At 45.0% G+C, this 22,587-nt stretch overlaps 1 long non-coding RNA gene across 1 annotated transcript; it reads left to right on the plus strand.

Annotated features, from left to right (window-relative positions):
* The first annotated feature begins 652 nt into the window (after positions 1–652).
* Positions 653–10,008, plus strand: LOC119044930 (uncharacterized). The gene is made up of 3 exons (XR_005081701.2): positions 653–718; positions 7,155–7,603; positions 9,459–10,008. It is a non-coding gene; the product is annotated as an uncharacterized LOC119044930 (long non-coding RNA).
* Positions 10,009–22,587: the final 12,579 nt, after the last annotated feature.

The raw sequence follows: 22,587 nt of genomic DNA on the forward strand, positions 1-22,587 counted from the left end.
TTCCTCCTGTTTCTGCTTGATTAATTCACAGATACGAGCTCACTGCCCTGTAGGCCAGTTTCCCCCACTACCTGGCACCTCTCACTGTTACTGAATCATTTCTTAGGATAAGCCAAAAGTGTGCACCTTGTAGCTCCACCTCCCAGTACCCCACCACCTTTCTTCAAAATATAATTAATTCCTCCTTTACTTTTTCTCACATATTTAAAGATGGCGCTTATATCCTTTCTATTTACTTCCTCAGATTTAAACATTCCAACTTTCCTCCAGTGTTCTTCAAATGAGAGAATTTGTAACTCACCATATTTATCAAAATCCTCCATAAAGTGGGAATCCAGACCTTGCTGCAACTTTACAGTTACGATTGGGACTTTGTACTTCTATTAACTCCGTCTACAGTTGCACTTAGTGTTTATCCCATGATTGGGAGGCTCTCACTTTTTCTACACCCGAAGAGCTTTTAGAGGTAAAACCATTCTTATCCTGCAACTGACCCCAAATCCTTTCTGTACTCTTCTTAAAGACGTCATCGTACTGCCAGGCACCCGGACATGACACCTCGAAGTCCTAAGTAGGTATTTATTATATCTGACTTGGACTATTTAAACGCCTGCCAACTAGTCTTTCTGCCTTAAGTCTCTCTCTGCTTTAATCCACACTTCAGCTGCCACCACAGTAATCTTCGTAAGGAGGGCTCTGATCCTGTCACTCCAAGCTGGTATGTACAGTGTATCTTCTCAAACTTCCTCTACTTCTAATGGAAATATTTTTCTTTCTAACCAAATATATTTTATTTGCCACATTCTGTTTGTAATCCTATCATACTGTATAGGTGATACCTATGCAATTAGGTTAACAGTTATAATACAAATAAATAACACAATAATTAATAATTAATACTACAATAATACACTGTGTTTTGTGCACTCACAACTGTAAACCCACCTTTGCCCACCCCTGTATTTACGACTTGGATTAATACTCCAAGTTTGCTTTATTACTCACATTCTGTGTATCAATACAAAAGTATCTAGTGCTCTAAGTGTTGTGTTTTACTCTCTATTCTGCTTTTCCTCCCATTATTGGGCACTTTTTCCAGTACGATTTTTCTCCAAAGGCCACAACTGTTATTGTTCATAGTAGCATGAAAATTATCTATCACAAGAGAAATATAGACAAAGTGCTACGAAAGTTCCAGAGTGGAAGAGATTGCTTTCAGCTGAGGGGCTTTGACAGACAAGTGTAGGAAAATCTTCATGAAAGAGAGTATTTGAGGTGAGCCTAAAAGGATGGCTAGGATTTGGGAATTGGGGTAAGAGAAAGGGCATCATTGGTGTTGGGATTTACAAGAAAGTGTAGAGGAGGGGTGGGCATAGAATTTTGACAGGTCTGATTGCCAAGAATATAAAGTATGTGTGAAAAGGGAGTTAAGGCCCTAAAAGGAAAAATGCATCAGACTATAGTATACTCGAATGCCCAGGGGAGGCATTTGATGCCATTGGAATGACCAGCTTTCAATTTACAGTGATCACAATACCATCTGTGCCTCCAAGCTTTGGGTTGCCTATTTCTTCACAGTCAATAAATGTGTAGACTAGGCTTGGGTTGCACTGTTGCAGGTGTTCCCATTTGAATCAGTCTGAGTAGGTAGAGACTAGTGAGTCTGCAGACCCCTGCTGTACATCCGTGCATGTGATACAGAAAGGTGGGGACCCGGCCCACTTTGCCATCACACAACAACTCCAGGCACAGATCCCTCTGTACTCCTCAGTACAGTCCCATTACCATGTGTTTCTGCTGGAGACAGCTACAGAATTTCTCCCATGTCCTAAGATTTTTATGCACACTGTAAGATTTCTCCAAGAGTGCTTTCATCCACTTTTGAAAACCTTTGGACTCCCCCATCAAAGGAAGAGCTTCTGACCTCCTGCAGTGCTTGAGGGCAGTTTTGCCCCCTCTCCCCCACCCCCTTTATCATACTCCTTCACTACATATTCTTGCCACTGACTTTCTGTGCATATACAACAATTTTTTCTGCCTGACTGCCTTTTATCTATGAGTACTCCAACCTTCTCAAAAAGTCAGGAACCTTTTCCCTAGAACCTGAAGTTCACAGAACCAACCCCCCTACGTACACATCCAAGATGCTCATGTACAGAATTCTAGGGGTCTGTGAAGTTGAATGAGATAAAAATCACATCTTTAACTGTATTAAACTCATATGGAAATTTAGCATTTGCTTCCATTGTAAATATCAGCAACATATTACAATATTCTAAAACATATATGTGACTTTGCCTTAAGTATAGAGAGATCACAGATATTTTCATCATCGATTAGTTGCTGTAAATATATCGAAATATTGCTTAGGCCCATCCACACTTCAAAATTAAAATCATTATTAGACTCATAGCTAGGTATTATTAATGTCATTGATATAGAAAGGCACATGTGTCAACTGTAACTCAATAAAACTAGGAAAAAGAGCACATCTTACTATATCACACCTTTGATTTTTATTGTTTTGATAATTTAATTTCAATATGGTTGGTTTCCTTTGTAATTCTATGTGTTGTAATGCATTTTAAAATATTATCCTGAGGAGTCATGGGCATCACCAGCCTGCCAAAGAAGTCCAAAACTCAGGAAGGGCTGAGGCTTCCTGTCCTGGAGTGAGACCCTGCTGAGTGTAGAGCACATGTGATTGGTGAATACCCCAACCAGAAAGGCATATTTAGCAGAACCCTAAAACAAGACTATTCTTCCAGCATCAGAATAAAAAGCTAAGCCCTGGCTGGTGTGGCTCAGTAGATTGAGTGCTGGCCTGTGAATCAAAAAGTTGCTGGTTTGATCCCCAGTCAGGGCACATGCCTGGGCTGTGGGCTGGGTCCTCACTTGGGGGCATGCAAGAAGCAATTGGTTGATGTTTATCCTGCACATCGATGTTTCCCTCCCTCTCTTTCTCCCTTTATTCCCCTCTCTTTAAAAATAAATAGAATCTTAAAAAAAAACAATGGCAAAAAAGGCTAAGAGCATGGGCTGGATCCAAGGGTCAGGCCTCAGATCCCAACCCTGTCATTTCCTGGGGCTACAGCATTGGAGCTATGCTCCAAATTCTGTGTCTATGTCCTTATTTAAAAGTAGGATGTGAAGCTCAAATGAAGTTTTATATCTAAGGGATTAGCACAGTGCCTGGTACATAGTAAGCATTCAACAGATAAATAATAGCAGTTATGAGTAATAATTAAAATTAGCTAACATCATAGCTGATGAAAAAACATTAATATTATTATATTATAATGATCCTTTGTGACTTCCCCCTCAATTGTCAAGATATAGTTTTCTCTCAAGACATTCATACGGACTTCCGGCCAAGATGGAGGCATAGGTGGAAACACTGTGCCTCCTTGCACAACCAAATTTAAGGACAACAAAGATTTAGAAACAAAAACACAACCAAAACAGACAAAAAAATTGAACTGTCCAACAATGAACCGTTCATCCAGACCAGTAAGAGGGGCAGAGTTGGCCACCAGTGGAGAGGGGTCTTGGCAGGAAAAAGCAGTGGTTAGCAGAACCCCGGGCACAGGGAGGAAACCGGCAAACCCAGTGAAGCACGTAAGGTGGTTGGCTGACTGAGGACACACATTTGCATGCAGATAAACCAGGCAAAAAAATGGGCAGTGAGACAGACCACACGAACCAGGGCCCCAGTGATGGGAATTAAAGCCTAAAAGCACTGATTGAAAACACTTGTGGGGGTTGAGGTGCAGGGAGAGATTCACAGGAGAGTTCATTGGAGGGACCCACAGGGTCCTAGAACATACACAAGCCCACCCACCCAGGAACCAGCACCAGAAGGGCCCAATTTGCTTGTGGGAAGAGACAGCAGGGACTGAAATCCAAGAGAGAGCAGAGCAAGTGCCATTGTTTCCTCTCTGACCCTTCCCCCAGTCACAACCCAGCAACCGGGTTGACCTGCCCTGGTGAACACCTAAGGCTCCGCTTCTCATATGTAACAGGCACAACCATACCAAAAAAAGTATGCCTGAAACAGAAGAACAGCTCAAAGCCCCAGAGCCAATACTTTTAAGCAACAAAGAGATAGCCAACCTATCAGATGCACAGTTCAAAACACTGGTGATCAGGATGCTCACAGGATTGGTTGAATTTGGTCGCAAATTAGATGAAAAAATGGAGGCTACACTAAGTGAAATGAATGAAAATGCACAGGGAACCAATAGTGATGAAAAGAAAACTGGGATTCAAATCAATGGAGAGGACCAGAAGAAAGAAAGAAACAACTAAACAGAAAAGAATGAAGAAACAAGAATTCAAAAAAAATGAGGAGAATTGTAGGAACCTCCAGGACATCTTTAAACGTTCCAACATCCAAATTATAGGTGTACCAAAAGGGGAAGAGGAATAGTAACAAGTGGAAAACTTATTTGAACAAATAATGAAGGAGAACTTTCCCAATCTGGCAAAGGAAATAGACTTCCAGGAAATCCAGGAAGCTCAGAGAGTCCCACAGAAGTTGGACCCAAGGAGGAACACACCAAGGCACATCATAATTACATTAGTCAAGATTAGGGCCCCAGCTGGCGTAGCTCAGTGGATTGAACACGGGCCTGTGAACCAGAGTATCACGGTTCGATTCCCAGTCAGGGCACTTGCCTGAGTTGCAGGCCAGTTCCTAGCAGGGGACTCATAAGAGGCAACCATACATTGATATTTCTCTCCCAATCTTTCTCTTTCCCTTTCCCTCTCTCAAAAAATAAATTAAAAAAATAAAAAAATAAAAAATTACATTAGCCAAAATTAAAATGAAGGAAAGAATCCTAGAAGCAGCAAGAGATAAGGGGATAGTCACCTACAAAGGAGTACCCATCAGACTGTTAGATGATTTCTCAAAAGAGACCTTGCTGGAAAGAAATATTCCAAGTCATGAAATGCAAGGACCTACATCCAAGATTGCTCTGTCCAGCAAAGCTTTTGTTTAGAATGGAAGGACAGATAAAGTGCTTCTCAAATAAGGTCAAGTTAAAGGAGTTCATCATCACCAAGCTCTTAGTATATGAAATATTAAAGGGACTTATCTAAGAAAAAGAAGATAAAAAAGATGAACAGTGAAAGGACAGCAAACTCACAGTTATTAACAACCACACCTAAAACAAAAACAAACTAAGGAAACAACTAGAACAGGAACAGAACCACAGAAATGGAGATCACATGGAGGGTTAGCAACAGGGGAGTGGGAGGGGGGGGGAGATACAGAGAATAAGTAGCACAGATGGTAGGTAGAAAATAGACCGGGGGAGGGCAAGAATAGTATGGGAAATGTAGAAGCTAAAGAACTTATGACACATGGACATGAACTAAAGAGGGGGAATGTGGTGGGTATGGGGTGTGCACATTGGAGGGAAATGAAGGGGAGAAATGGAACAACTGTAATGGCATAATCAATAAAATATATTTTAAAAAGACATTCATCATTAAAAGTCTGCAAAAGAGCAATAATGCAAAATTCAGCTCATTTCACTTCAACCAGTATTTGTGAAGGGACTTTTGTGTGTGCTGTGCGCTATACCGAGTACTGAGATTATAAAGTGGATGCCTGGCCCCCTGCCCTGGGTAGCTCATGGCCTAGTTGAGAAGACAATCATGTAAACAAACAATTATGATAACTTGTAATAAGTGCTGAATATCAAAATTAGCAAAGTGCTGTGAGAACTTGGTAGACAGAGGGATTAGCTAGCCAAGGAGGGGGACAGCTGAGCTGGAAGGCTTCACAGAGATGGTGATATTTGAGCTGTCTGGAGGGATGAGTAATGGTTCAGCATGCAGAAGGGTATTACATGAATCAACGCACAAGTCAGAGCATTGCCAGGGAATGCCAAGAACAACAGTTGTGTTAGACTGTAGGGTACGGGGTGGGGAGTAAATTGAGATGAAGCTAAAAAGGCATTTAACATCTGGGCCAGACCAAGTGTTGTAGAAACTTGCTGCTCAAAATGTGGTCCCAGGACCCGTAGCATCTGCATTACCTGGGAGATCATTAAAAATTCTTGGGCCTCAGCCCCAGACAGACCTGATCAGAATCTGTGTCGATGAAATCCCCAGGTGATTTGTATGCACATTAAACTTTGAAAAGCACTGTCATGGAACCTTAAATGTCAGGCTAAGATGTTAAGCCTTTATCCTGTGGCCCTTACGTGTTACAGATCTGGTTTCTGAAAAGTAGGTCTAATAGCATGAACAAACAGATTGAAAGGTGGAGAGCATGGGACTAGATAAGAAACCAAAGTGAGGGCTCTGTCAACACACAGAAGGTGCCAAACGGACAGATAAATGCCCCCTGGTGTAGCCCTCAGTTGTTAGAGTCACTGATACCTATCAATGATTTCTTTCTATTAAGCACCTGCCATATTCAAAATCCTGGGCTGGGTGCTGAGGGGATAAAAATGAGTTTAAAGTGAAATCCCCTGAAGATTCAAACCACACAGTGAGATAACAAAGACTCATGAAGAGTCAACCAAAAAACAAGAATGCATGTGTGTGTGTGTGTGTGTGTGTGTGTGTGTGAGACGCACAGCTACATATGAGTGTGAGGCTCCTGGTGGTTAACTGCCGCATCTCCCTGATTTCCACTGTACTCTCTGATGAAGTAACCACTGGTCACATTCTCCAGCTGTGACTGGAAGCAGCAGCCGAAACTAGTTTATGGCCATGCTCACCTCATCTGAAGAAATGGGGATGGATAGTTCATGGGGCTTATAAGAGCCATGTCAGCCAGTATCTGAGGGGAGGCAGTTTTTCTCCCACACTGCAATCACTTGCCCCATCATGGGATGTTTAAATGTAGATAATATTTTGTATTTAGCAGTGCTATTTTGGGAAAGAGAGAAAGAAAGAAAGAAAAAGGAAAGAAGGAAGGAAGGAAGGAAGGAAGGAAGGAAGGAAGGAAGGAAGGAAGGAAGGAAGATTGGTTTCTGAAACACACTTGTTTCTCTCTACATTAATATTATAATTAGTTCATTAGATGGTGAAAATTTTAATGGCTTAATGAATTAGTAGCATTTAATACAACACCACCTAATAAATAATAGTGATTATTCCAAATATATTAACTATTTTATTTTCTTATTTTTTAGCAGATGCCTATTGTTCTTCAAAATAAAAGAGTGTTACTGCATGAAAACCCCTCATCTTAATCAGCTTTGCATTCTAATGTACACCACGGCTCATTCTTCACTGCTGGTGCGGACAAGAGGAGGGTGTTGCAGAAGTGTCTACCACTCCACATTTTCATAGCAGGAAAGTACCGGGAGGAGCCCCACGGCAGTTCAGACTGAGAACATTATTACTCCTCCTACCTGACCCAGGAGGAGCAGGAGAATAGAGGCGTTAAAGCTTAGCTACAAACCTAACAATGTCTAAATATACCACCATCCACACACACACACTATCTCCCTTCCTTAGGAATTTCTTCACTGGAGTCGAGTGTGAACAAGGCCGGTCTCATCGCAAACAGAGAAAAGTATAAGAACTTGCACATTAAATTAAGGAATGTGAATAAACATAATCCCACTCTAGTATTAAAGTAAGTATGAACATGTGTATAGAAAACCATTTACAACTTGAACATTCAATGTGTAACATGCATTGGGAGTGTGTTGGGAGCACTGGCTTTTGGCAAGATTCGGTCACTACAGACTGCAGCATCCTGAGAAAGAGACGGAGCAGCCCGGGAACGCCGTCCGGAAAGAGCCGTGGAAGCTAGACATCCTGTGGACCAAGTTTTCTGATGCCAGTGGCGTGTCTGGTTGTTGTTTTATTTTTTAACCAATTCTTACTCTTTTTAAAAAAATTTAAAGATTTTATTTATTTATCTTTAGAGGGGAAGGGAAGGAGAGAGGGAGAGAAATATCAATGTATGGTTACCTCTCATGCATTTCCTGCTGGGAACTGGCCTGCAACTCAGGTATGTGTCCTGACTGGGAATCGAACTGGGATTTTTTGGTCTGCAGGGCTGTGCTCAATCCATTGAGCTACACCAGCCAGGGCTCATGTTTGGTTTTTAAAGACATGTATCTTCACCTTCCCCCTGTCCCTAGTAGAATCATTTCTAGTAGCACTACTGCCAGATTACAAAAAATAAAACAAGAAACAAAAATATCGTGGTACTATTTCTTTCACAATCAACTAGTTTCTAAGTTTACCTAGAAGGTGAAAACTTTGGCATTTGCCTGGCATATAACTCACAACTTATAGTACTATTTATCCTTCTGGTTTTAAATTTGAAAAAAATGACTACAAAGTTTAGCTTAAACATCTCCAGCCCTGGCTGGTGTAGCTCAGTGGATTGAGCGCAGACCTGGGAATCAGTCGCCAGTTCGATTCCCAGTCAGAGCACATGCCTGGGTTGTAGGCCAGGTCCCTAGTAGGGGGCACACAAGAGGCAACCATACATTGAAGATTCTCTCCCTCTCTTTCTCCTTCTCTTTTCCTCACTAAAAAGTAAATAAATAAAATTATTTTTTAAAAATCTTCAATATTTTATCAAGTCAGCTCACTTGCAATGAACCAAGGACCTAACAGTGACCACTGAAGTTTAAATTTGAGACCTAACAACAGTATTTGTACTAATCAACTTTCTCTAAATAGAATAAAGCAGCTCACCATCCTACTCCTGTCCCTACCCACCCTGCCTAGGGACCAGGGGAAACGCCAGTCATCCTTGCCTCGCCACCAAGACCAGAGCAGGAAAAAGGTGGTGAGCTGTGGGTGGACTTCCAAGTCCATGCCAGCTGTGAAAAGGGAAATATTAAAGCCACAGCAGTCTTTTTGAGAACCCATTGATGCCAGGCGCCATGAGACGGAAATCTGTGTTGGCAGGTTTTGTTATTTTTTAACCTGACCCTGACAATACCTGCTGGGCTACCTGTGCTTTCTGCCAAAGAAGTGTCAGATGAGGGAGGAAGTTTGCACACCTGGTGAATTCAACCTCACAATGCTATTCGGAGAGGGGAAAGAGAGAGAAAGGCAACTGCAGAAAAGAACAGGGCCAAGAAATAGGAACTGGGGAGGAGGAGGAAGAGTAATGAAACAAACAATTTGGAGGAATTCTTGTGTGACATTTTCCAAGATCACATTACACCACAGGGACAGTAATAATTAAGTATTATGCTAGCCCCAGAGTGTGAGAATACACCACCCTGGGTTTGAATTTTTGTATCTGAATGTCAAAAGGAAACTCGGCACCAGCCTCTGTATCTGTCTTTGATTTTGATGGCCTGTTTGGCTGGGTTGCTACTCAGTGGAGTTTCCAACTGCATTAAGTAATTAAACATTAAGTGGTCTCTTAATGGTCTTTTCTTTTAAAAAAAAGGGTTTTCTTTAATTTGCAATCAGTGTGTCTGTAGCAAACACTAAATGATTGATTTTGCCTATTCCAGTGACACTTTGGCCATTCCGTTAACAGCCCTGCTTTTAAGGAGTCCGCTTGATTGAAATGATTGGAGGGGGCTGAAGGAGTGGGTAGTTTCCAAGACTTCCAAACCAAAGCCAAGCTTGTTAGCAGCAACTGTCAGACAACAAGCCCAGCACACAGGACACCATATGGAGCTGCTGCAGCCACCGAACCTGGGACCCACGTATGTCCTCAGCGTGCAGCATCCAGTGTGCTCTCCCCGCCCTCCACCCACCCAGGAGCCCCGAGGGACTTAGGTATGGAGCATCCACTAATCAGAACACCTGCATGTTACTCCAATGTGTTTCGGGGGTGAGGGGAATATGTTTTCATTCATTAGAGCGCTGATAAACACTGAGCTGACACTTACCTTCCCATAGATCTTTAAACCCACCAGTAACTTCCTTTTGACTCAGAAGTTTCTGGCTCCTATTATGACCACCCATTGGTATTTCTCCCAAAAACATAATGTAAGCTCCATGGAAACTGAAGCCTTGTGTGTTCCAGACCCAGGAGAGTGCCCAGTACAAACAAGACCCTCAAATATTTGCATAATAAATGGGTACAACTCATGAAAGTTGATGTGGAAACTTCATTTTGAATAAACTCGACACCTAAGAATTTTTTCCTGTAGCCACTCTAATGTCTCTTTTGTTATCTTTGGGACCAGAAAAACATCATGATCTTATTATTCATATAATTGCTCGTAATGCAGTTTGTGTCTGCTGTTCGGAGAAATTTCTGGCAGGCATGAGAAGCTGGCGATGTGCTTGGTAATTCTTTCAGTCTCCTGAGAAGGTCAAAGCCTAAATGTCTTCAAGGGAAATACTGACTCATTAAGTAACTACATCTCCTGGTGGAACAGATGCAAATCTATATAAATGTATAGAAAGAAATCCCGCTGGCAATGACACCATTAGTGCCGTAACTGTCAAAAGAATTCAAAAATAAGCGTGATGTTTAATGAACATGCAGTAAGATGCATTACGGGTGGAAACCCGTCAGTCAGGTCGCTTAGCAGCGAACCCAGCCCTTCCCCACTGCTGGGCAGTTCCTGAAGAGTTCTTTATTCCCTAACTCTACGTGTTCCAAACTGGAGCTTCTGCCACTTCCCTTGAATAACTAACTTTTCCATAGCTTGTGAGAGGTCATCATTGAGAGACATTCTTTGTTTTTATCTCTTTACTCAAAATTAGCCCCTTTGACGACCCTGACATCAATAGCGGATGACAGTTCCGCTGCCTGCCCTGTAGGTGAGGCCTTTGCAGACACTTTGCAGGTGGCTTTCAGCCCTCGCTCCGTGTAGACATCATGAAGGAGGTCTTGCCTCCATCTGTGATCTTGGAGACACATTTTGATTTTGAGAACTGGAACAAATTGCTTGCACAGACAGACCTGTATGCTGAAGAACTTTGGAAGCTGATGGTTAAAGTTTTGCTCTTCACAAATGTGGTCCATTGTGCCCATTCAGGCTTCCTTGAGCTATCAGCCCCTCCAGCCACTTCCTTCTTTTCTTTGTAATCCTTCGTAGAGCTGAACTGCCATCTCCAGTAAATTCGTTTGAACGAGTTCATTACCCTGTTCTGTTCTTCTTCTGTCATCATCCATACCAGTTACTTTGCATAAAATGCCTTTTTTAAATGTCCAATTATTCTCCTACTCTTTTTTTTAAACCAAGAGCCCAGTTTACGTCTTTATCGCTTTATTACTAAACTACTTTGGCTCAGTTTTCTTGTTAAATGGCAGCATTTAGGGGGGAAATGTTGCAATGTGTTGTCAGCCTTGTTTGAGCCATGTTTAAAAGGAAATTCAGCCCTGACTGGCGTAGCTCAGTGGATTGAGTGTGGGCCTGCGAACCACACGATCGCGGTTCGATTCCCAGTCAGGGCACATGCCTGGGTTGCAGGCCAGTTCCCAGCAGGGGACTCACGAGAGGCAACCATACATTGATATTTCTCTCTCTCTCTCCTTCCCTTCCCCTCTAAAGATAAATAAATAAAATCTTAAAAGGAAATTCAAACCAAGTTTTGACAGTGGGTTTGGAAGTGTGGAGGGGACAATGAACGTGTCCCACTGGCTATAATAACCTGCACAGTGTGGGAGCAGAGATGCCGGCATCTTGCTCAAGCTCAGTGAGAACAGGTCAGTGCTCGGAGCTTTTTCCCCAGAACAGAGTACTGGGGAAAAACTTCCTGCAGTGATGGATAAATATTTAAAATCTTACATGGAGAGGACTAGAAGTATGATTTAAAGATAATAGGGTGGTTTATTTTGTTACCCCTTGACTACCCTGTCCAATTTGTCTTCGTCTCACTTCCTTGTCTCCAAATATATTTGAAGATTTTGAAAGACTTAAGATTTCTTTGACTGTTGAACAAAAAATACAGACTTTTTGTGATACAGGCAGACTCAACACAAAATGAATTTAACCATGCAGTTACGCTACCTCTAGCTTGAGACTTATTGCGCAGTATTACGTAATCACTCTTCATCTATTCTCCGTTACACCCATGTCGCTTGTTTTCCTGGTAGAATGACCACAGTCAACAGTCACTCATCAAGACTTCTGACTCCGACTCGGTTTTGCTGGCTGGAGACTGACTGGAATGACAATGGGAAAGACCGACCCTCACAGCGGTAACAAGGAGGGGAACATGACAGACACTGAGTGAAGTGCTTTAAATTCTCACAACAGCCAGGAAAGTGGAAACTATTATTTTTCCTGTTTTACTGGTGAAGACACTAAGAAACGGAGGGGCTAAACAGTCTTCCTTCGGACAAACGCCTTGGATTGAAACCCAGGCAACCCAACTCTGGAGCCTGAGTACATCACCAGTATCCTTAACTACTCCCCTGGTGAAAGTAGGGGCCAATTTCCGAAATAACAAACAATATGTACTAACTTGCATTTTCTTTTTTTTTTACTTACATTTCTAAAGCATCTGGAAGTCACATCTCCTTATTAAATAATGTGTATGAGGGTTTCTGCAATGTTGGGAGAGCTAGAGATATAGACCAAAAACAAAAACAAAACCACAAACCCAATTTGTATATGAAGTTGGAGTAAAGTTATCCAAAGCTCAAGTGAAGTTCAAAATATTCAGAAAAGATAAGCAGGATGACCACACGGAAAGCTCCAGACTTCCCCTGGCACCAAATCCACTCAGGTTATCAAGAAACACACAAACGGAGAAGTCCTGGTCCTACAGCAAACACTGGCCTCTGCAAAGTAGCAGATGTATCTATTTGGATACATCACCTGGTCCAGCGCCCTGCTTATTGTTCTAAAATATACGCAAACCGCTTCAAAACAGGAGGTCACCCCTCTCCTTAGCATCGCCACCGTGAAGATGTGGCATCACGAGGCCAAGAGAACACAGGCCTGGTCGCCTCCCGTTCTAGGTTCTCTAGCCTCAGTCCAGACCACTTCTATAAGCAGACAGATACTAACGAGAGAGAGTACTGAAACTGTAATTCCCTCCAAATACTCTAAAAACGATGTTTTGTGTCTTGTCTGTGTAGGCCAATACTATGCTTTTTGAATGTTATATCAGCAAGACCGTGGAGCCAAGGCCAGCCTCAAGCAGCAGCAGGACTAGATAGCCTGATGCTACAAAATGTACCACTTTATCAATTGGCGACTTTTTATCAGAAGGGATGTCCCTTTACCAGTCGTGTGCAATGCACCCATCCTGTGATTAGTAATTATAGCTTGGGTTCATTTAGTGTATTATTTTAGGGAGAAGATACCAAACAGTGGGATAGGGTTTGCAAATACCAGTTAATGAAAAAGCTAGGGCATCAAACCCAGGGTCTAGGAATGGATGAAGTTATGGAACAACATTGTAGGGTGTCTCAGTGACCTTGTTCACTAATGACTGAAATTCTGCATATGTCAAGTTGATGTTTGATCCTGTCCAAAGGAGCTTCTTGCTAAAAATGCCTAAAATATTTTGTTTTTACTTTTACCATCAATAACCTACTTTCAACACATGGACCTTAAAAATCATATTATTAAAATAAGTAGCTGCAATCTTTTTGAAACCTCTCAATTTTTTTACTGCCAGTCCTCTCCAGAGACATCTAGCAAAATTACACAGAATCATTACAACCAGGATATTGGAGTAGCAGGGACCGAATAATTCTACCAAGCAGGAAAGGCACGTTTCTGTATGACTTCAAGCGAGAGCAGAGTACCCTGGGATATGAGGCTAAAACTCTTCTCTCTACATATTGGAAAAGTGCAAACAGTGGCTGTTCCCCTGCAGGTAACTCTTTCCCTCTGGGCACCAACACACAGGATAGCTTTTGTTCACCAGTACACCCCTCCTCTTTGTTCTCCTCTGTTTCCACACCCCACTTTCTGCTGCTCTTTCTATCCTGAACTGATACTAAATGAGTAATGATCTGTCCTGACCTTACAGACTGCAAAAATAAAGCTCTTTTCAAAACAATAAAACCAATTCTAGACAGCATTTTGCTGCTTATTTTTTAAGGTGCATTTTTCCCTCTACTGTTTGGAGAAAAGAAATCAAAACATTCATTTCTAGTGGCTTTTTCTAGTCATAGTCACAGTGATGTTGTTCAAAGTTTATTGGGTAAGAACACACAGTTACCTTTTTAACCTTTTTAATTTGTATTGGATTCTAAGCTCCCACATCTTGCCCTTGGGCATCTTCCTTGATAAAGCCCTCCTACCTTCTAGTCCAACGAAGACCAAAGACTTTGGAGATGAAATTTTAAAAGTAACCACTGGAGAAGAGGCTTCAATTGTATTGGCCCAACTGGCACTCTGTGGAAGGCCACAAGAATTGCTCGGAGATAACAGCCTGCCTCTCACCTTGCGGTCACCAGTTTGAGTCAAGCAGAGATTAACGGTGTCCAAGGGTTGTTATCATCTGGTGATGGCTTGGGAGCTGATATGAAATAAATTGCTGTATCTTGTGTGTACTTGCCTGAGGTCACCTGGTTCAAGCTATTTTAGGGACCAGATCCCAATCTTTGCTGCAGTGGTTACTCAAAATGGAAGCCTCTAAGCAAAGATCAAATGCTAAATAAACCTGTAGATTGTGCTTCCTCTTGCACTAATGGAAGGTATCCTCTCAGACGAGTTTAGAAGTAAGCTAGGGATTGTAGATGGGGAAAGATGGACAGGACAGTGTGCTATTCTCAATGACAGGCCCTCCGAATACTTAATTTAAGTCTACTGGGTCCCCTAGAGGTGATTATACCATGTGACCTGGAGTAACCCAGTGGGATGGAATAACCACGCCCTCCTCCTAATTTAGTCAGAAGATCCCAATACCTTTATTGTTTTCTCCAGGTTTGACAATCATCAAGCTTTAAGGAAAGTAAAAAACTTTCAACAGAAAAATGTTGAGAACCTAGGCATGGTTGGTAAATATATATATGTGCAGGGGGAGAGAGATGGAGGTAACCAGTGGACACTAAACTTTCTGAAATTTTTAGTTAGAGCCGAATAATATTTTGTTACTGTTATTGTTGATTGTTTTGTTTCGGTTAAAGAGGCTTTTTGGTTTGAATTGTTAAAATATTTGCTTAGCCCTGCGCTGGTACAGCTCAATGGATTGAATACTGGCTTGTGAACCAAAAGGTCACCGGTTCGATTCCCATGCAGGACACATGCCTGGGTTGTGGACTGGGTGCCTAGTCGGGGGTGCACAAGAGGCAACCCCACTTTGATGTTTTTCTCCTTTTCTCTCTCCCTCCCTTCCCATCTAAAAATAAATGAGTAAAATCTTGAAAAAATATTTGCTTAAATTTTTTACTTTACATTTTATGTATAAAAATAATTCATGTTTCTTTCATTTATCGCTTTAGAATGTGTTTAGCCTCATGGACAATAACTCAAATTAGGCCTTACTAGGTAGAATTTAGAAATGAAGGAGACTTTAAATCACTTTGTTTAAAAGAAATCAAGATTTCAAAAAGTTAAGGATAGATGTAAATTTCATGGGGCTACCATCTCGTCCAGTTGTTACCAAGAACTGTACATCTTCAGCTCCCAGTTCGCCCTTCCCTTGCGATGCATGCATCATAAAAACCAATGGCTGCTAATTTGGGTGGTTACAGACCCTTTTGTGAACATGAGGAAAGCTATAGATCTTCTGCTCAGAAAAATTACACCGAACACACAAAAACAATGTCTATACAATTTGCCCATCCTCTACCATCTATCCACGCACTGCCATCTCCAAAACGTTGCTTGAACCACAGGTTAAGAATTCCTGAAAAAGATGCCAGCTCAGGCATCTTTTAATAAATGTATATGTTACATACTCCATACCTTTATCAATACATATGAAGGGGGTAAAGTGGGGGGACATTGTGTTCAATTAAAACGATCAGGAATCAAGATTGTTGGTACAACCCTAGCTGGTATAGCTCAGTGGATTGAGTGCTGGCCTGTGAACCAAAGTGTCCCCAATTCATTTCCCAATCAGGGCACAAGCCCTGGTTACAGGCCAATCCCCAGTAGGGGGTGCACCAGAGGCAACCACACACTGATGCTTCTCTCCCTCTCTCCCTGTGTTCCCCCTGTCTAAAAAATAAATTTTAAAAAATCTTTAAGAAAAAAAGATTATTGGGCCCAGGCTGGTGTAGCTCAGTGGATTGAGTGCAGGGCTGTGGACCAAACAACCCTGGTTTGATTCCCAGTCAGGGCACATGCCTGGGTTGAAGGCCAGTTCCCAGCAGGGGACGCATGAGAAGCAACTGTACAATGATATTTCTCTCCCTCTCTCCTTCCCTTCCCCTCTAAAGATAAATAAATAAAATCTTTTTGAAAAGATTATTGGTTTAATCAATTTAATTATTCATCCTTGAAAACATGTTTGTACAAAGCCTTCTGCTTCTTTCCCATCCCAAAATCAGAAGGCCTTGTCTATGGTCAGTTTTAAGATCAAATAAAGGCTATGCTTTTTGGTTAAAGTAATTAAGAAACAGACTGAGTTCTTGTTAGCTTTCTAAAATCCCAAGTGGCCCACTTAGACAAAAATTAAAAATAGAACCAACTTAATCAGCGATAAGAGCTATTGGAAAATGTGTTTCAATTAGAGACTAACATCAGCTTAAAATTTAAAATATTAATATGCTTTTTTCATAATTACCTAATTTCATTTTTAGACAAATATGTGCATTTAAAATTGTCCAAAATATCTTCACTCTACACTTTAAAAAATTCCTTATTACTGTCATTGTAGTGAGAACTAATGTCTGGAAATTTCTAACCATAATTCAAAATTCACCAAACTTGCAAGGATTCGTGGCCAAGAACTCAGGGGGAAAAGCTTTATGTGCGCACCCTAAGTGTGCGAAACTCTGACTCAAACTCACGTTAAGACACTTGGTTTATTAGTTATCTAACAGTGGCCTGGCAAAGGGTATCCGGGCGCCCCAGCTGGCGAGGTCTCACGTTGGAATCGGACCGGGCCACCAGCCGGCTGCCCAGGCCCTCGGCGCCAGGGTGGGCGCAGTGGGGCGAGGACCCCAGTGCCCCTCGGCACTGTCGGTTCTTCGGTTCCCGCGTCTTTTCAGCACCAGGAGCTGCAAGGAGGTTGTTTGGACTTCTGGAGCTCACTCAGGTTGGGCCCCTGGTGGGGGTCTGCGGCCAAAAGAGCGACCTCACGGCCAGCCTCGTGGCCTCACGGCGTCGTTATCACACCCACCACCCTGAGATCCTGGAGAAGACCGCCGAAGCGGTTGGAGAAGATGGAGCACGCAGTCTACGGGATCCCAGGCCTGCCCCGCTGTCGAGAGCGGAGGCTCAGTGCTCTGGGCCCCACCCTTCGCTTCTGCTCCGCGGCGCGACCCTGGTCTGCCGCTCTTCAGGGGTCTGGGCGACCCGGCCACGTGCGGCCGCGAGCAGGGAGCGGGAGCCGTGGGCGCGAGGCCCGCCCCCGGGACTGGCCGGTCGCGGCCCTGGGTAGTAATGTCGGTGCGCCGGGCAGCTGGCGGAACGCTGCCTCGGCCGCTGCAAAAACTCGCGGCCGCCCCGGGTGTCCGGTGTGGCCTCCAAACAGCCTCAGCCTGGGGGCGCCGCGCCAGCGGAGGAGACGCGGGTGCAGGGTGCTGCGGGTGCACATTGCAGCCACGTAAGGCCCAGCTTTCGGAGTCTTTCGCTTAGTTTGCTAAGTGATAGGTTCGCGGTGGTGAATGGCAACAGGGTGCACTTGCCACACTTTTCATTGAAACAGAGGAACCCATTCCGCCCTGGCGCAGCCGCGGCCGCCGCTGTCAAGGGGTCTTGGCGCCGTCAGTTGTGCGCAACTTGGCCCTAAACCTGCTGGTTCCCGGGCAGGAGAACCCGGGGGCGGAGGGGGGGGGGTGGTCCGGCCGTGGTGCGCCTTGTTTAAGGCCCAGAGGCGCAGGAGTCCCTCGAGGAAGCCGCGGACTTCTGGCAATTCCTGCATCCCGGGCGAGGCCTCCGTCTGCCCCAGCGGCCGCCTTCCGGGCAGAGCGCGCTGAAAAGCAGAGAGGGAAGAAGCAGTGCCCGCGGTCCGCATCTTGTACGTCTGGAGGTGACCTTAGAGGCAATTTTTCCCCTCACCTTTCCAGAACACTGAGGTTGTTAAATCGGTCAAATGAAGAACACAGAAGTCTCTTGCTCCGGCGTCGGGAAGGACGCCTCTCCTTAAGAGCGTTGCAGTTTAAAAGTGGTCGGTTGGGCTGTAAGCGGATAACCAGGCAGCTGTGGCCAGGCTCCCACTCCAGAACCTCGCCACTCGGGGACCGTGTTATCACACACGGTGTCCATTAGGCCCCACTAATCTGCTATCAACGTATTTTAGAGCCATTTTGAATGTTAAGGAGATTTTCATTAATGGCCCATGTGCCTAAAATAAGACTACTGGTTCCAGGAACAGTTTTTAACAACTGTAAGTTGGGATGAATGATTTTCAGGTTTCACTGTAGCCTCAGGCCTCTGGAAATTCCAGTAGGGAAATCGAGGGCAGGGCCTAAGGGAGAACTCCACCCAGCAACTGTGGCTGAAGGGAACTTTCCAGCCTTTACCTCGGGAACCCGGGATGGAAGGGGAGCAGACTGACCTGCAGGGCGCAGTAACTGCTGCTCCTCTGGCCCCCAAAGGCGGCATTTGCTGGCCCCATCATCGGCAATTCAGGTGGGGGAAGTTGGCAGCCATGTAGTTGCTAGAAACTGGCACCTTATTTTTAAAGAAGCTCTCAGCTGGAAGTGGCTCCTCCTGATGTCAAGTAGTTTAAGAAACCCTTAATCCAAAAGGCCCCTTCACCACCTCCATAGTGGACAAACTGAGGCAAAGACACTGGAGAGAGAGGCAGAGGAGCCCATCTGATTCTTGGGCAGCTCTTTTTCCTTGTGGTGCTGCAACAAAAGTCAATTCAGACTTCAACTACTTACAGTGATATTTGCTGTGGGGCTCTCTTATGTTTCCTCTGTGTCTTCCCAACCCCAAATACCGTGTTTCCTTACACGGAGAGTTGAACTAAAGGGTGGGGGAGACTAAGGAATAAAAGTGAGTCCTAGACCTCATGCTGTTTGACTTTTCCTTTAGGAGAAAGACAAAATTTGCAGCTGACCCTCCCCCTCGTGATAGCCTGATAGCCCCTGCAGGTATCTTTGAGCAAATGGGTTGGACTTGGTAGGACTCCTTTATTTGAATTTGCTTATTGTTTGTTTGCAGTCAAGAGCAGGTTGGTTTTTAAATATAAAGCACACTGCTTGCAAGAGAGGCGGGGTAGCTGATTCTTTTTAGAGCTGGGGGCACCCCCTGTGCTTGTAGGAGCTGCTGCAGGATAGACGTCTTTCAAAGGCATGCCTGCTTACTTCTCTCCAGCCACTTTTGCATCCAGAAGCTTCCTCCAGTTCCTGCACTGCGTTCTGTTGCCTTCCGACTGTTTCTATTGGAAAAACTGCCCTTTCCAAAGAGTGCCTAAATTTTGTTTTAGTTAGGTTAAAAACAAAAACCCGCATATTATTTTAAGGTCTCCTGTTGCTGTGAACAGGCAGTTTGGAAGAGATGCTCCAAGCAATCCTAAACAATATGTGTCTCAATAAGCCAGAGCACTATGGTCTCACATGTAGTGTTAATTCTGCCCGAGACAAATCCCATAATCTGTGCAGTTGCAGAGTCTAATACCGAAAAAACACTGGAGTGGGTTTTGTCTGGGGACTTGCTCTCTCCATCCCAAGGGAAAGTCCCAGGGGCTCCCCATCTTTCCTAGCACGCTGACCCAAGGGTGGAAATGAGTCAACTAAGGGACCAGGTTTTATCAGGGCACACTTCGCTTACAGGGTGCTGGCCATTGAGGAGAAAAACAGATGTGCAAGGCACTGGCTGCAAATCTGGGCGTGCAGATGCATGACTAGGGTTTGAACCCTTTTGTGGGCAGAAAGAGAGAGAGAATGAGAGAGAGAGAGAGAGAGAGAGAGAGAGAGAGAAATGGAGAGAAAGATGCAGAACTCTCCTTCCTAAATGTCTCAAAGGAAGGCAAGGAAATAGTCTGAGCTCATGGCTGAGCCCCACTCTGCACCTTCCCATTTGGGTGGTTTTCTCTGACTCCAACTTTCATTTGTGTGAGATGCTGGGAAGCCTGTTTCTGCTGCCTGGCTTCTTTGTGTTTCTCTTTTGTGATGATTAAAACACATTTTTGGGTGCAGTAAACCACCACCTAACACGGGCACGCCTGGTTTTGGGTTACAGCTTGTGCAGTTAACACGGAGAAGTTGTCACCCGGTTTTAGAAGCGGGTTCAAGCACGTGGTGTGTGTGCAGGGGCTGGCGGCCGGAGCGCCCGCTTCTGGTTAAGTAGGGGCGGGCACACAGTTGTGCCCTGGTTCCTGCAAGTAACCGGAATGGGCTGCTGGGCGCTCTCAGGGCACCAAAGGCACCATTGCCTTGTTCCAGAACCGACATACAGCTTTCAAGGCCATTTAGTGCTATGCTGGGTGCCCCCCCCCCAAAAAAAAGCCACATCACTCGGGTTAAACTAAGAAGTATAGAGGGCCAGGAGAGAAGGGATGAGCGAGGGTACGAGATTTTTCAGGTATCGCCTGAAAACCCAGATCAAAGTCCAGGACCCCATGGGAAGGTGCAACATCCAAGAATCACACCCCCAGGCCCACCAGCCGAAGCACCTGGCTTTCCTGGGGGGACGTATGGGGGACCCCAGGCAGGCCCACCTGGACCCTGTGTTGGTGCCAAGTCCGCCCTGGACACTGGAGGCCGCAGACGAGGTGGGAGTCCCTGCTGTGGCAGCAGCGGTCTTCCCCTTCTCAGCGGGTAGGAGACCTTGCCGTCTGCGGCACTTCCTCCCGGGAGACAGGGGAAGAAGAGGCCGCGAGGCCGGGGCACACTACCTGGATCTCCTCTTCGCCGCCTCCCCCGGTGCGTCCAGCTATCCTCCCCTTTGGTCTCGCCTTTCTTTCCCTCCTTCGTGCTGGCCTCTTGGCCGGCCCTTACCCATGCACACCCCGGCCGGCCTCCCTCCCCCCCCCCCCCCAACTGCCCGCGCCTGACTCAGAGCCCGACTTGAGGGCGGGAGGACGCGAGCTCCTCTCGGGGGCTGAGGCACTTGGGACCTTTGCGCGGGCCACGGTGCCCTGGGCCCAGGTGAGCGGCAGTCATGCTCGAGGCCTCGGGACTAGGCCGGAGGCTCCGACCAGAGCCGCCGCCAGATCAGAGAGGGGAACCCGGAGGGCTAACGTGGCCCCCGCTGGCCTGTGGTCTGAGCGGGCCGTAGAGGGGGGCACCCGCCGAGGGACCGACCCGCCCGCGCCTCTGCGCCAGGTCCCCGTAGGCGGCCCAGCGCGCGCAGGCAAGGTCAACCGGGAAGGTGAGGTCGGAGGGAACTTGGTGCTGCAGGAACGCCGGAGGCTGGCCATTATTTCGGACTCACGGGTTTCGAAAGAAAGGCAGAACTTAACCGACTTTCTGTTATCTGTAAAGAGACATTTCCCAGGTGAAACACAAAGGGCCCACAATCTCTGTGGGGAAGATAAACTTTGGAGCCACAGGTCTTTGTAAAGCGAACTACCGCATTCTCCCCTCGGAACGAAGATTATCTTGCTATTTCCCTTCATTGCTTATGGTCGATATGCGGTGGAAGAAGCCGTCCTGATACCTTTGCGGGACGGCGTCTTTTCGACACCAGCCACCAAGATTGACCTTAACTTCATGCCACCGAGCCATGCCCGCGAGCGGAGTGCTCCTCCTTCTGCCCGCGCAGCCCCCGCCCCCGCCCGCGGCCTGGGCCGGGCGTTAGTTGGTCTCCACTCTCTCTGCTCTGAGGGTCTTCACTGCTGGTTAAATGAAGCTGTGAGAACGAGGTGGAAAGTTCATTTTGGAGGGTGCTCAGCGCCTTTTCCTCACCTCCCCCTTAAAAAAAAAGTATCAGGGGGAAAACTGCGAACTGCAGTCTCCATTGTTTGGCAATACTGTTTTAAAGGGGGGGGGTGATTCTCCCCACCCCACCCCCGCCCTCGCCACTTTGCCAGGCATCCTGAAAACCGAAGGCAGTGTGAGAAGATATTTTGGGTCTGCTTGACTGTGGCATGAGAAAAACTGGGAACATAAGATCCAGAGCCTGGAAAACCGTAAAGCAAATTCTTTCTCTGCCAGGACGCCACCTTGGTGTAAACCATGGGGTGAATGTTATCAGTAGGTACTAGAAAATCTTGCCATCAGGTTTTGCCTACAGGTGTTATGTGTGACTTTTTCTTTTTCTTTTTCTTTTTTTTAGTAAAAAAACAATGATTAGGCATGATGTATGGTCCAAGAGAGCACGCTAGCTGAGGACCGGAAGAAATTACATAGCCGGAAAACAAAGTGGTTGAAACTGCTAACCTTCACTTATGTAGTTACAATCCAGAGTCACTTGTCTTTGGTCAAACTTAAAGAGCATAAGTTTAAAATGAAATTAAATATTGCTTTGACCCGAGGGACCATTTGTGTTTTCTGGTGGTTGGCTTACAAAATGCAGGTACAGCTGAAAGGGACCTATTTTTTCCCCTCTCAGGACTTTCTAAAAAACTGACCAGAGTGCCTTATGTTCATCTACTGAAATTATAGGTTTTAAAACTTTTCTGAAACTCTTTTGTTCAGAAATCATTTCTGCC

The sequence above is a fragment of the Artibeus jamaicensis genome, unplaced genomic scaffold, assembly GCF_021234435.1.
Source record: "Artibeus jamaicensis isolate MK-2021 breed Jamaican fruit bat unplaced genomic scaffold, CSHL_Jam_final contig_851, whole genome shotgun sequence".
Classification (NCBI taxonomy): Eukaryota; Metazoa; Chordata; class Mammalia; order Chiroptera; family Phyllostomidae; genus Artibeus; species Artibeus jamaicensis.